This window comes from Rousettus aegyptiacus, unplaced genomic scaffold (assembly GCF_014176215.1).
Source record: "Rousettus aegyptiacus isolate mRouAeg1 unplaced genomic scaffold, mRouAeg1.p scaffold_m13_p_3, whole genome shotgun sequence".
Lineage (NCBI taxonomy): Eukaryota > Metazoa > Chordata > Mammalia > Chiroptera > Pteropodidae > Rousettus > Rousettus aegyptiacus.
Window position 1 is genome coordinate 43,326,302 of NW_023416306.1, and position 12,800 is coordinate 43,339,101.

Consider the following 12,800-nt stretch of genomic DNA (forward strand, 5'->3'; position numbering starts at 1 on the left):
ATGTGTAATGTATGTATTAGTTTTTGATGAAGTGAAAAATATTCTCCAGAGATAAAAGTATGCCACACTTCATATTTTATTCATGTTCTTTACAAAGGATGTGACATCTTCGAAGATAGAACTGATAGAAAATGAAAGCATATTTAAAAAAAAATCTTAGGCAATGACTGCTATCACATATGCTAAAATTTGGCCTGCTCTGTCCTTGCTAAAGGGCTCAGACAAATTTAAGCTCTCACAACATTTATACATCCCACGCATGTAGAAAAAATATTCAAAGACAAAAAAAATTAATAAGAAGAAGAAAAATAAGAGGCTCTCTGTCCTAATTTCCTCATTTGAGACAGTCTCCTCAAAGCTAGCGGATGGGGAAAATATTTCATTTGTGAAACTCGTAGTCTCATTGTATGAAATACACACAAGGCAGATTAAAAGTTGTAACCCCACGTACAGAAGTCTTGAGTTTTCGCTGGTAACAACAATTGCAGAATACCTACTGTAAGGAAACTGAGGTTAAAAAATAAGCTTGAAAAAAATATTGAGCAACCTCACCTAGACTTATTACTGACATCTTTCAGAGACAGTAGCTTAAGTAGCTTACGGATCATATCATTATTTCTATGGATCATATTCGCAAACTGTCACTGAGTTTTACATCTTGGTTCTTTCTGGTTAGGTTAGATCTGAAGAGACCTGTATGAATTTCAATCTCTATTTTATATTATTTTTTTTTAAAAAAACAATCAAACTGTGAATTGTTTTAAAAATCAGGTGAATTTTTAATTCTACAGTTTTAATTGTGTTTAGTGTGTCGTGCTTCCTATTGAGAAACTTATGAGAGCTGGTAATTAACAAATTTAAAAGAAGCTATGTTGAATTAGTGTCAACTTCTAATTCAGTTTATTCAACTCATTTTGGCAGGCGGGAAACACCTTTCTCTGAAAATGTCACATAGAACTTCACTCTAAACTTGCCATTTAGATAGTGCCATAATGTAATTATGATGTGTGAAAGTTTATAAAACATTTTCACATTTTTTATTCTATTTGATTCTCATAACAACTCCCAAGTAGTGAAAGCAGACATTACTGTCCTGTTTTGTAAAGTTCCAGAAGTAAACTAACATATCCAAGGACACAGAACTGTTAAGGTAAGCTTTGAACTCCAAACTTTTATGACTCCAAATCTCAAGCTTTTTTTATAACCTTAGAGTAAAATGTTCTAGATCTTTTTTTAAATTGAAGTATAATTGACACATATGTTAGTTTTAGGTGTACAACATTACGATTCAATATTTGTCTACATCGCAAAATGATCACAGTAAAAAGCTAGATCCTTTCATATGCAAACTCTTACTGCCACCAGTACTCCTTATCGCTCATCAAACCCTGCTACTGGGCTCAAGTCGTGGCCTTCCAGAGTCACAAGGAAAAGTAGGGAAGACAGAGGCCAATCTAAGCTCATGATGCTCACTGTTCTCTTGGCAGCTAGGTATCTGGTGTCACAGTTTGACCTCAAAGGAGTAAACTTTAGTGAAGTTTAAATAGATTAGGACCATCTTTTCCACCATTCCTTCCCATTGTCCATCACCATAGCAACCGACTGCCAAATCAGCAGAAGTTTATCAGGGAAAATGGCAAGAAAGCGCTAGCAAGTACAGCCTCCATTTCTAGTTCCAAAGTTGTGTCCAGGTTCTTGGCTGGTGCTCAGTCTCCTTTTTTCCTGACATCATGAGACATTCAACTCTTGTCCATGAGCACTGGAAAAGTCCCAGATGGATCCCAATACTCCCAACATTTGGCACCAAAGGTCCCACTTGGATTTCCCCAAGACTGCCCCACTTGGATTTCCCCATGACCTTCCCAGTATCCAGCCCCCATAGATATGAACAATGCTAACATTACATAAATGCTACTGGTAAAATTTTTAAAAAAAAAGGAAAAGAAAAGGATTTTTCTTGTAATAGAGTGCACAGATTTAAAAAAAGATTTCCAATTGTCACTGAATGGCCCTTATAATAATAATAATAAAAGTTATAGAGCATTTTTCATATGCCAGCCAGTGTGCTGAGAGCTTTAAGTGCATTATATCACTTAATTCTTATAACTAGTTCATGAGATAAGTATTATTCTTTTTCCCATTTTACAAATGAGGAAACTGAGACCCAGAAAGTTAGTCACTTGTCTAAGCTCACTTCATTCTGAAGTCTGCTCAATCTGAAATTAATACAGCTACTCCTGCTTTCTTTTGATAATGTTGGCATGGTATGGCTTTCTCCATCCATTACTTTTAATGATGAGATGTGGGGAAAGGGACGTGTTTTGCAGTCCTCTGATTAGGTCTTTGTGAGCCTGGGCCTCTGAACCGTGAACTTTACAAGTGCTGCCCCCCACCCCTTCTTAGGTGGCTAGATTGGACTGGAGCTAGGTATTATTTTTCCCTCCTGCAAGGAAGGCTAGAGCTGGCTGGAGTTGTACACATCCCCTCCCCCAGGTCACTTGGGCTCTGATAAAACTCCAGCTGGTTAGCCTTTGGTCAAAGAATTTTTCCCAAGGACAAACCTTATTAAAGAGAACATAATTATCTTACATATTTCAAAATGGTTCCTTTTCTTCTCTCCCTGCCATGGGAGAAACTGGTAGATATCAAGGAGATTAAACTTATAAAAGTATGGGGTCCTCCTAATAACTAGGTCCCTTGGCATTTCTATCTCTAAGATTTGTCTATAGTGAGACTCCAGTAATTTGTCAATTACAGCTCAGGTATCCCTACCCTGGCCCTGGTTCCCAAGCAGGTGTCTGTTCTGGTAGATTGTGATTCTCTGAACCTACTGTTGGTTTCTTCAGTTTTGACAGCAGTGGTTTGCCTTGTGACTTCCTTCTCTAATACATCGAAAAAGAGTTGTTGATTTTTCAGGGTGTTCAGCCTTTTCCTTGTTGTTAGGAGGAAGTACAAACTTCCAAGTTTCTGATATGCAGGACCAGAAACCAGAAGTCCCCATACATCCTTTAGAAATGAGAAATGTTGAGATGAAAACCTGTTTCTTTTCTTCTTTCTCTCTGTAGATTCATAGCAGCCATAATTATCAGTGAAAGAATGTATTCATAAAAGAATCTGTATGTATGTAATCATGATATGAAAAGAAATATCTTAAATATGTTAGATAATTTGTGACATTACAACAGTAGTGAAATGAATGGTCTTTGGAGGCAGACATATTACAGTTTATTTTTATTTTTATTATTATTTTTGTGATAGAGTCATCTTTATTTAACCTACATTTTTTATTTTTTATTTTTTTCACATTGCAGTTTGAATAGTGGCTTGCCATATATGATCTGTATGGTCTTGAGTAAGATATTTAACCTATTTGAGTTTCAGTTTTACATCTTTTAAAAAATGGATAATATAGAAATATAAAAATATAATGTAAGTCTTTTAAATAAACATGTACAAGTAGAATATAATATAAAATATAAAATTTGAAAATATAAAATATATTTTTGAAAAAGATAATTATGCCTATATGTGGAAAAGAGTTAAAAGACAGCATAGAAAGACATAGCAGTCCTGAAATCTCTATTCTTTGAAAGGCCTGCTTGCAAAGCTGGCCATTGGTTGGCACCTGGGTTGCTGGGTTTCAGGAGCATTCCTACCATTCTCTTGTAAGAGCGGCTCACTGTGCTTAAACTTTTTGTGCAAACATTATGGTTTTTGCTGAACACCTGTTTTCCTTCTGCGAGTCTGGAGTTTTGGTACATGCTAAGCAGAGAGTGCCTCTTTGAGTAATCCCTGATAAAAATCCTGGGCAGTGAGTCTCTAAAGAGTTTCCCTGATACCATCTTACATGTGTTGTCACAACTCATTGCTGGAGGTATTAACACGTCCTTTGTGACTCTGTTAGGAGAGGACTCTTGAAATCTCATGGTTTTCTCCAGACTTCATCCCGTGCACCTTTTCCCTATTGATTTTTGTTTGTATCTATGATTATAATAAATCATAGCCATGAGTATGACTATATACTGAGCCGTGAGTATGACTACATACTGAGTCTTTTGAGTCCTCCTGGTAAATCATTAAACCTGGGAGTGGCCTTGTAGACCTCTTGCACAACCTCCTTTCCTGGAATTTTGTAAGTATTAAATGTGATCACACAGCATAATATTATAGCAATAAGTAATAATAAACACTAATAAACGATAGTCAGAAGTATTATTTATCTTGCGATAACCTGGTAAATTTGAGCCTTTTGCTAAAGGACATGGAACAGAAAAATGGCACTAGCCAAACCTGAACTTATCTGAACACTTTCCAAAGTGGATTCTCTTAAAATAATCATGAATAAGTACTAGGCTTTTATTTATAGTAGAACAATTAAGATACTGTATTACTACTTGGCCCCTTCTGCTAGGTTTGAGTCAATGAAAACATTACACATACCAGCCAGATATAGTCTCAGATATCGCGCGCGCGCGCGCGCGCGCGTGTGTGTGTGTGTGTGTGTTAGGGAAACACTGTACCATTCTGACCCTTTGAGAAAATAATTTGCCCTAGCCACTTCCTGTGTTTAAAGAATTGTAATGTATTAATATCTGGCAGGAGCCTATTTGAGATCAAGACAGGAGAACAACAGGATGTACTTTTTTCTTGTTAAGGGAGAAGTCTCATGCCTGGTTGATCAACTAGAAAGTTTGATTTTTACATGCTTCAAGAAGAAAAGGTCCTAGGTGGCTTAGGGAGTTGTATTCTCTAGTTTTTATTTACCTGTCTGGGTCCGTACATGCAAATCGATGTACTTATGCTGGGCCCACCAGCTTTCATCTATCTTCATCGTCATGTTTATCAAAAATAGATGAAAACTTGAAGCCATATATGTATGTTTTGGTTGCTGTTCCAGCTTATATAATCAGTGACATGAAAGTTGTCAAATTTGTGTGGGGCCTTGTGCAGAAAAGCACTTCACATCAAACCAGACTGAGGTATGAGTAGCCCTGTCATTTTGGGCCACATGATCCTGCAGACTCCATGATGGGGGTATCGGTGGTGGGAAAAGTTGCTGTATGGATTTTGTGGCATGATGAGAGAATCATAATTTAGGGCCTTAGGAATTAGGAGCAAGACCATGCTATCTGCAGTAGAGAATCATATGCCTTTTAAAAACTGCTCCTGCCATGCTACAGGGCTCTGATAGAAAAAGAAAGCCTGTCAATGGTGACTAAGTGACCATGCAGTGACACTTCTCATCATGAGCTAGGGCGGATCAAGCAAGTCATAGGACAAGAGGGTCCTAGTAGCAATCCATCATAAAATGAAAATCCAGGGTTGAGCATAAGCAGGACCAGAAGACAGAAGGAAGCTACATGAGCAGTAGCCCAGAGCCCCCATGGTACCCCAGGGCTTCTCCTCAGCTCACACCTGTGGCTGTATGAGGGATTCTGCATGACCAACTGAAGGAAGAGAAAAGAGGCCAAGTTTGCTTTGCAGATGGGTTCACCTGTGTGTAAATGCAAGCTGAAAATGAACGGTAGCTTCTCTACAGCCACCCTTATTGGCGGCCTTGAAAGACAATGGCAAGGAAAAGTGCTCCCAGTGGATAGAGCTTTGAGTGGTGTCGTTGTTCATGCATATTGTATAAAAAGAGAAGTAGTCCAAGATTAGAATACATACAAACTCGCGGGCAGTGGCAAATGGCCTGGCCACTCAGCCAGGGGCTTGGAAGGAAAAAAAGACTGGAAGATGGAAGACAACGATATCTGGCGTAGGGCCATATGGATAGACATGCAGAAGTGGGCATGAAGTGCGTAAATGTTAACATCTGCTAGAGGCTGTCTACTGAAAAAGCACTAAACAATTAGGTAAACAAAATGACCTGGCCAGTTGACTGACAGCCAGCCAGTCGTCAGCTACCCAAGTGTTGGCATGATAGATACATGTGTCAAGTGGATATGGTAGTGGGGATGGAGACCGTGCAGGGAACGAGCATTATTGAGTGTCACTTACCCAAACTATCACTGACAAATGTCCAACTTCCAGCAACAGAAACTGGGGAAGAAGTCGACTCTATTGGGTCTCTTTTATCCTGGAAGGGCCAGCAATTCTTTCTCAGGAATAGATACATATTCTGGGTATGGACTTGTCTTTTCCTATATCTTGGGCCTCAACAAGAACCCCTCTCTGAGGGCTTACAAAATGTTTAATTCACTGTTATTGGATCTCATGTAACTCTGTATCGGACCAGGGACTCACTCTACAACAAAGATGTGGGAGTGGGTCCATGACCATCGACCTATCACATACCATGTCACCCAGAAGCTGCCATGCTGAGGGAGTGTTGGAACAGCCTGCCAAAGGCACAGTTTGAGGACCAGCTCAGAGGGCAATTCTGAGGGAGAGATTGTGCTGGGATTCTCCACTGGGACTTGCTGTCAACACCACACTGTGTCTCTGATGCCGTAGGGTCTGACAGATCATATGGTCTGATGGCAGGGCTGCTAGCACAACTTGGGTTTCATGCAAAACTTTTTTCTGCTATGGACCTCACTTGAGGCTGGCAGCCTTTTAGGTTATCCAGTATATGGGCAAAAGCCATACCTCTAGGTGTGGAGTGTGTTGTCTCCAGAGCCCAGAGAGGCCCAGCAAGCACTGTGCTTCCTTCTTCATGGTAGAAAATACAAGATACAATAATTAATCTTTTACTTTGGAGATATACGTCTTACTATCAGAGCCTGGTATACCTCTCACTATCAGACCCCTTGAAATTTTATAGATATGGCAAGGCTTAAATCTTCATAGAGTTTCTCTCTCACCCTCTGGAGCACATGTATCTCACTGAGGCCTCTGACATACTAGCCATTTCTTGTTCTTCCAGTCCAATCAACACAATGTCGTCAGTGTTATGGATCAATGTGATGTTCTGTGGGGTGTCCAGACAGTCCAGATCTCTTAGGACTATATTGTGATGGAAGGAGGGAGAGCTGATACAACCCTGGGGGAAAACTGCAAATGTGTATCATCTGTGACATGTGAATTTCTGGTCCTTTGCTGATTGGGATAGAAAAGAACACATTTACTAAATCAAAATCAATTTCTGAATTGCTATTGTCCCAACTGTTGAAAAAGTTTACAATAATTTACATAGAAATATTTTTAAGGTGCATAAGAATAGTGATTGTTCACTGGGATACTTACAGATGGCCTGCACAACATGTGTACAGGTGCAGGTGTACACAAGTTTAATTGCTGGAATATGGCTTTCTAGAGAAAGTGTGTATTTGGCCAGATGTGGCAATACTGCCTAGAAGTTCAAGGGTTACAGACACTTGGTAACCACCTCTAAAGCTGAAGTAGAATGTAGATAAGAATATTTAGAAACTAATATTAAAAACGGTCAAGTACACAAGCTTAACCCACACAAATATCTTCCAGAATGGAGGAAGAAAAAGACTTCCGCTTCTGGATTGGTTGCCATTCCAAGTGAAGTATTATTGGTTTAGACTCAAAAGTGGAGAATTTTCTTAGAAGTTGAGCTAGGTCATCATCTGTGCTTACAACTTATATTGCTGAGTACATGTGTTCAGTAGAAGCACTGTGTCTGCTAACGTCTATTAACAGATCCTCTTCGGTCTGTGTACCAAAGGCCATATTAATCTCCTCTGTCAAAGGTATCACATCTGGCCTGGAAGCTATGATTAGGCTGCTACTTGGCTGAGTTTTCAGTAGTCTACGATCTCACTCTACCAGATCCATTCTGCAGGTGCCAGGCTGGTGAATTAATGGAGATATGTTGGGGGACAGCAATTCCTAAATCTTTTAGATTCCAAGACGCAATATTGTTTGTTTCTTAATAAGGAGGTATGGGCCACACCTGCAGGTTCAGAAGGTTTAAAGAAATCTAGAAAATCAGAATCTTTGGGAGTATCTGCCTAGATGTCCCATCTCATGTGTCATATACCTAGTTCCCCAAGCAGGGCCTGACCTTAGCATAACAGAACTTCTTGGACTAGGCTTTTAATCATTTCGAAGTTCAGCTATTCTATTAACATCTGGACTTGGACCTTGACTTTCTCCACCCTCCAAATATAGGAGATGAGAACTTCTTTGTATGCAGCCAAAGAGGCCTTCCACCTTTCACAACTGGCTTTCAACTTCCTATTTCTTACTCTCGGCTATTCTCTTTCTGTAGCACATCGAGGATGCTTAGCAACTCTTCATTATTGTTACCTTAAACTACCATTTCCTCCATATGTCTCAAATGTCTGATTCATTATGCCTGCTAGTGCATTCCCTTTCATAGGTCCACTTTCTCAATTCGCCACCAGTGAAAGTTTATGACAGAATTGTCTGTGCTTCAATAATGAAGCCCTTATTATCAGTCTGGGCAATGAATGATCCGGCTCCAAACCCCATCTTATCACCTGCTCTTTTAGACTACTCCTGGTACAGTCCAAGTTCTCCAGAAGCAGATGCTGAGACAGAGTTTGGGTTGCAAGGTATTTGTTGGGAGGTGACACTTTCGTAAGGAAAAGGAAGCAGGGCAAGATGTGTGATGCAGGCCTGACAAAGTTTCCAGCAACTCAGCTGGCAGGACTGCAGTGAATTTGCCTGTCATAGTTGTCTGTTATCGGGCCAACATGGTTAGACTTTTATATCTCTCTTCTCTCAGTCACCAGATGCAAGCTGCCTGGGAGCCACCTTGGATGAGGTGGCTCTCGACAGCTAAGGCAGACTCTGAAGGGACTGATGGCTGAAGGCTGTCTGCTGATTGCAAGCCTGGAAGGAGGCTCTGGGCAGTATATCTCTGTCTGCTACACAGACACCACTTTCTTTATGCACTGCTCCCAAACCCCTCAAGTATTCAGGCTCCTGCACTCTCTCTCTTTATCATTCATTTTTTCTCTTTTCTCTTCTGTTTATCTCTACTCTGCAAAACGCTAGTGTGCCCTCCAACCAGCCATCTCCTTGGCTGAGTACAAGGCAATAATAGAGAGCCATTTCTATGTTCTGTTATCTCCCTTTTTTTAGTGACTGTGAGGTCGGAGCTGGGTTAAGATTGTGCTGGAGGGGAGAAAGTCTTTAATAATAATTTCTTATATTTGCATAGGGCTCACAAAGCCCATGCAAATACATTTTTGAATTTTACTTCGCATTACTGCTCTGTGAAGAAGCTAACATTATTTTTCGTCTTATGGATGAAGAATCTGACCTCTAGCAAGGTTACCTGCTTTCCTGATTTTTACAGGTCCTGTAAAGTGTCCCAGGACTTGACTCAGGTCTGCTGATCCTAAGTCCAAGGCAGCTGTGTCTTAGCTACTGTGCCTACTTTGTAATGGGAAGATTGAGAAATAGAAAAGCAGTATTTACATAAAGGAGATAAGAGCTAATAATATTCTGTGTGTACCAATTCTGGAAACCGATAGTAGGGGACAGGTTTCCACACATCACCGAGCATTTTTCAGACACCATCTGGGTGTCCTACAATTCAGCTCAATTCTGATGCCATTTACCTGGAGATAGTGTCATATTCCACAGGTTAAGGACTCAGTTCTGTAAGACTGCCCCCCACCCTCACTTCGGACACCTGTCGTAAGTCCAGTTTGTCACCCATGCTTCTGACAGAGCAGCTATAGGTTGTAGATGCCCATGACACCCTCCTTAGGTTCAATTAATTTGTAACAGGGGCTCACAGAACTCAGAGAAACATTTTGCTTACTAGATTGTCGGTTAACTCAGGAACAGCCGGATAGAGTGGATGCATAGGGCAAGGTGTGGGAAAAGGGTGTGGAGCTCCCATGTTCTCCCCAGAGCTTGCACTCACTGAGTCGCCATGTATTCACCAACATAGAAGCTTTCCAAGCCCCATCTGTTTGGGTTTTCATAGAGGCTTCATTACACAGGCATGATTGATTAAATCATTGGCCTCTGGTGATTGAGTCAACTTCTAGGACCTTTCTTCTCCTCGGAGGTCAAGGTGGATGGGACTGAGAGTTCCAACCCTCCAATCCCACAGTTGGTTCTCCTGGCCACCAGCTCCCCTCCTTAGGTACAGCCCCAAAGTCACTTCACTAATATAACAAAAGACAGTGTTGCCACTCTCATCGCTTAGGAAATTCCAAGAGTTTTAGGAACACTGCCAGAAATGGGGACAAAGACCAAATATATATTTCTTATTATAAATCACAATATCTCAGCTGACATTAGGTGGGTGATTGCTGTCTTGTCTCCAGGATCCACCAGTTGGATATTGGTGACAATCTGAGCAGAATACACTGGTCTAAAGGATGTATTTTGATTCTGATAATCTTTGTATCTATATTCTTCTGGGACCACATGGTTACCACGTGGAAATGGAAAATGGTCATTCTCTTTCCTCTTCTCTGTTTTTGTGCTCATTATCCTACTGGTTCTTTTCCACGTAGCAGCTAGTAACCCATCATAAAACATGTCAGATCATGGTACCACCCTCTTGAAAATCTCCCAGTGGCTTCCCACCACTCTTAGAAGACAATTCAAAGTCCCTCTTAAAGCCTCCAAGCCTTTATGCAGTTTGACTCCAGAATACCCCCTGGACTTTCCACCTCTCTCTCCCTGTTTACCTCCCTCCAACCGCAGTGGCTTCCTAGCTGTCTATCAAACCCATGGAGTTCATTCCCTCTTCTAGGCCTTGCATTTCCTGGGCTGTTTTCCTGGGAAACTCTTTCCCCAGATGCTTGTGCAACTTGCTCCTTTACTCCATGCTGCCTCTGTTCAAGGGTCTCTTTCTTAGCCAGGCTTTGCTTAACTGCCCTCTGTCATATAACCTCACCCACTGTTCTCTCTCTCATTCTTACTGTATTTTTCTTTCTGGTGCTTATTACAATGTGAGTTATATCTTATCATTGTTTGTTTACTTGTTTATTGTTTCTCTCTGCCACCTCAAGAAGAAAACAAGTTCTACGTGGCAGGCACTATCTGTTTTGTTCTTTGTTATGTCTCCAGCTTCTGGAACAAGGCCTGGTGTATAGTGAGAACTCAATATAGATTTGTTGAATAAATGAATGCATCCTCAGTTTTCTTTCTTTCTTTTTATTTGTAAGGAATCGGGGACTCTTGTCCTTCATTCACCATTTATTCTGAAAGGCATTGTTTTAACTCAAACTATATTACTTTCATTCTCTTCATAAATTTAAGGGCATGGTTGCTTCAGCTACATTCAAGGTAGCCAAGATCCCCTGTGTCAGATAGAAATACGTGGGCTTGACCTCCAAAGCTTTTATGATCAATTCCACCTGCTATTATGAGGTCCAGAACTCCTGCTCCAGGCCACAACTTAGAGCAGGAGTTCTTAACACAGAGTTTGTGAACCTCACTGAAAATAACGGGTGGGGTTCTGGAAACTCAAGAATCTACTGAACTTGAGCCAAAATTGTGTGTGCATTTTTCTGAATTTTAAATGAAACCCAACACCTCCTGCAGAGGTTAAAAACCCCTCAAATAGTGGTGAATATCACCATTCACCATGCCTTCATTTACTCCGTTGTCAATATAGGACTGTTGATTGCACGGAGGTTTCAAAAGTAGCAGAGATCTTAAGTTCTCCCTTCTTTTCTTTAAGAGGGTGTAATAATGTGGGGAAAAAAAGTATGGTTACTGTGAAAGTTAGCTGTAAAATATTAAAGGATGAAAACCTAGGATTAGTGTAGCAATCCATCTCGTTTCCCACTCACCTCCATTTCTTTATGGAATAATATTCTGTGCACATTTGTACATATTTAAGTCTGTCCGTCTGTCCATCCATCCTTCCATCCATCCATCCTTCTATCTATACATCCCAAAAATGTTCTACAGCATATTATTCTCAAATAAGTGAGATACATTCTTTTCTCTCTTCAAACCCAGTGTAACCCCAGTGACGTAATTCCATTTTCGAATACACCATCGGTATGGCTTTCTTTCTCGCTATCTTCTATGCAATTCTGAACTTGGATGTTAAGAATAATGCCTTCAGTAACAACTTCATAACATTGTTCAACACATTTTTGGTGGAGGTTAATATTCATCAGTGAAAGCAAAAATGAAAAGAAAATACTTGCTTTTTTTTCAATAAAAATAACTTTATTTTCTTATTTAAGGAAGTAATCACTTATATAAAAATTCACACTTTACTAAGGATAAAAAAGTTGAAATCAAGTTTAGTCTTTCCTAGAGGCCAACACTAGTAATATTTTGGTGTATTTATTTTCATACTTTCTTTAACTCGCACACACACCTATATGCACTTACTTTTACTATACATGATATTTTAGAGTTTCTTTTTCCATTTAGTGTCTTTCATTAAATATACATTTGCATTATTATTTAATGGCTACAGAGAATCGAATGTATTGACAAAACAATTTTTAAAAATAACCTCCCATCGATCAGATTGAGATCATTTCCCTTTCCACCATTATTATAAATGGTGCTGGGTGAACATCTTTGTACAAACACCTGTGTGCACCTGTCCAATTATTTCCACCGAATATAGTCTGGGTCTTGATCTCTTTTTCTGTAAAATAAAGACTTGAACTGGATGTTCTCTAAGGTTCCTTCTGTCTAAGAATCCAAATTATAGAAGATATCTTAAGTTATAATTTGATTTTCTTGCTTTTTGTAAACATATCTTATACATCCTAGATAAAGAAATCTTGAAGTTATTTTGAAAAGTAAAATAAATAAATAAAAGTAATTAAAAGAAAAGAAACCCAAACTGTTAGAGCTCACTAGAGAGGCCCTTAGTAATATGTTTTAGTGATAAATTATTATAGTTATAGGTTACCTTAAAG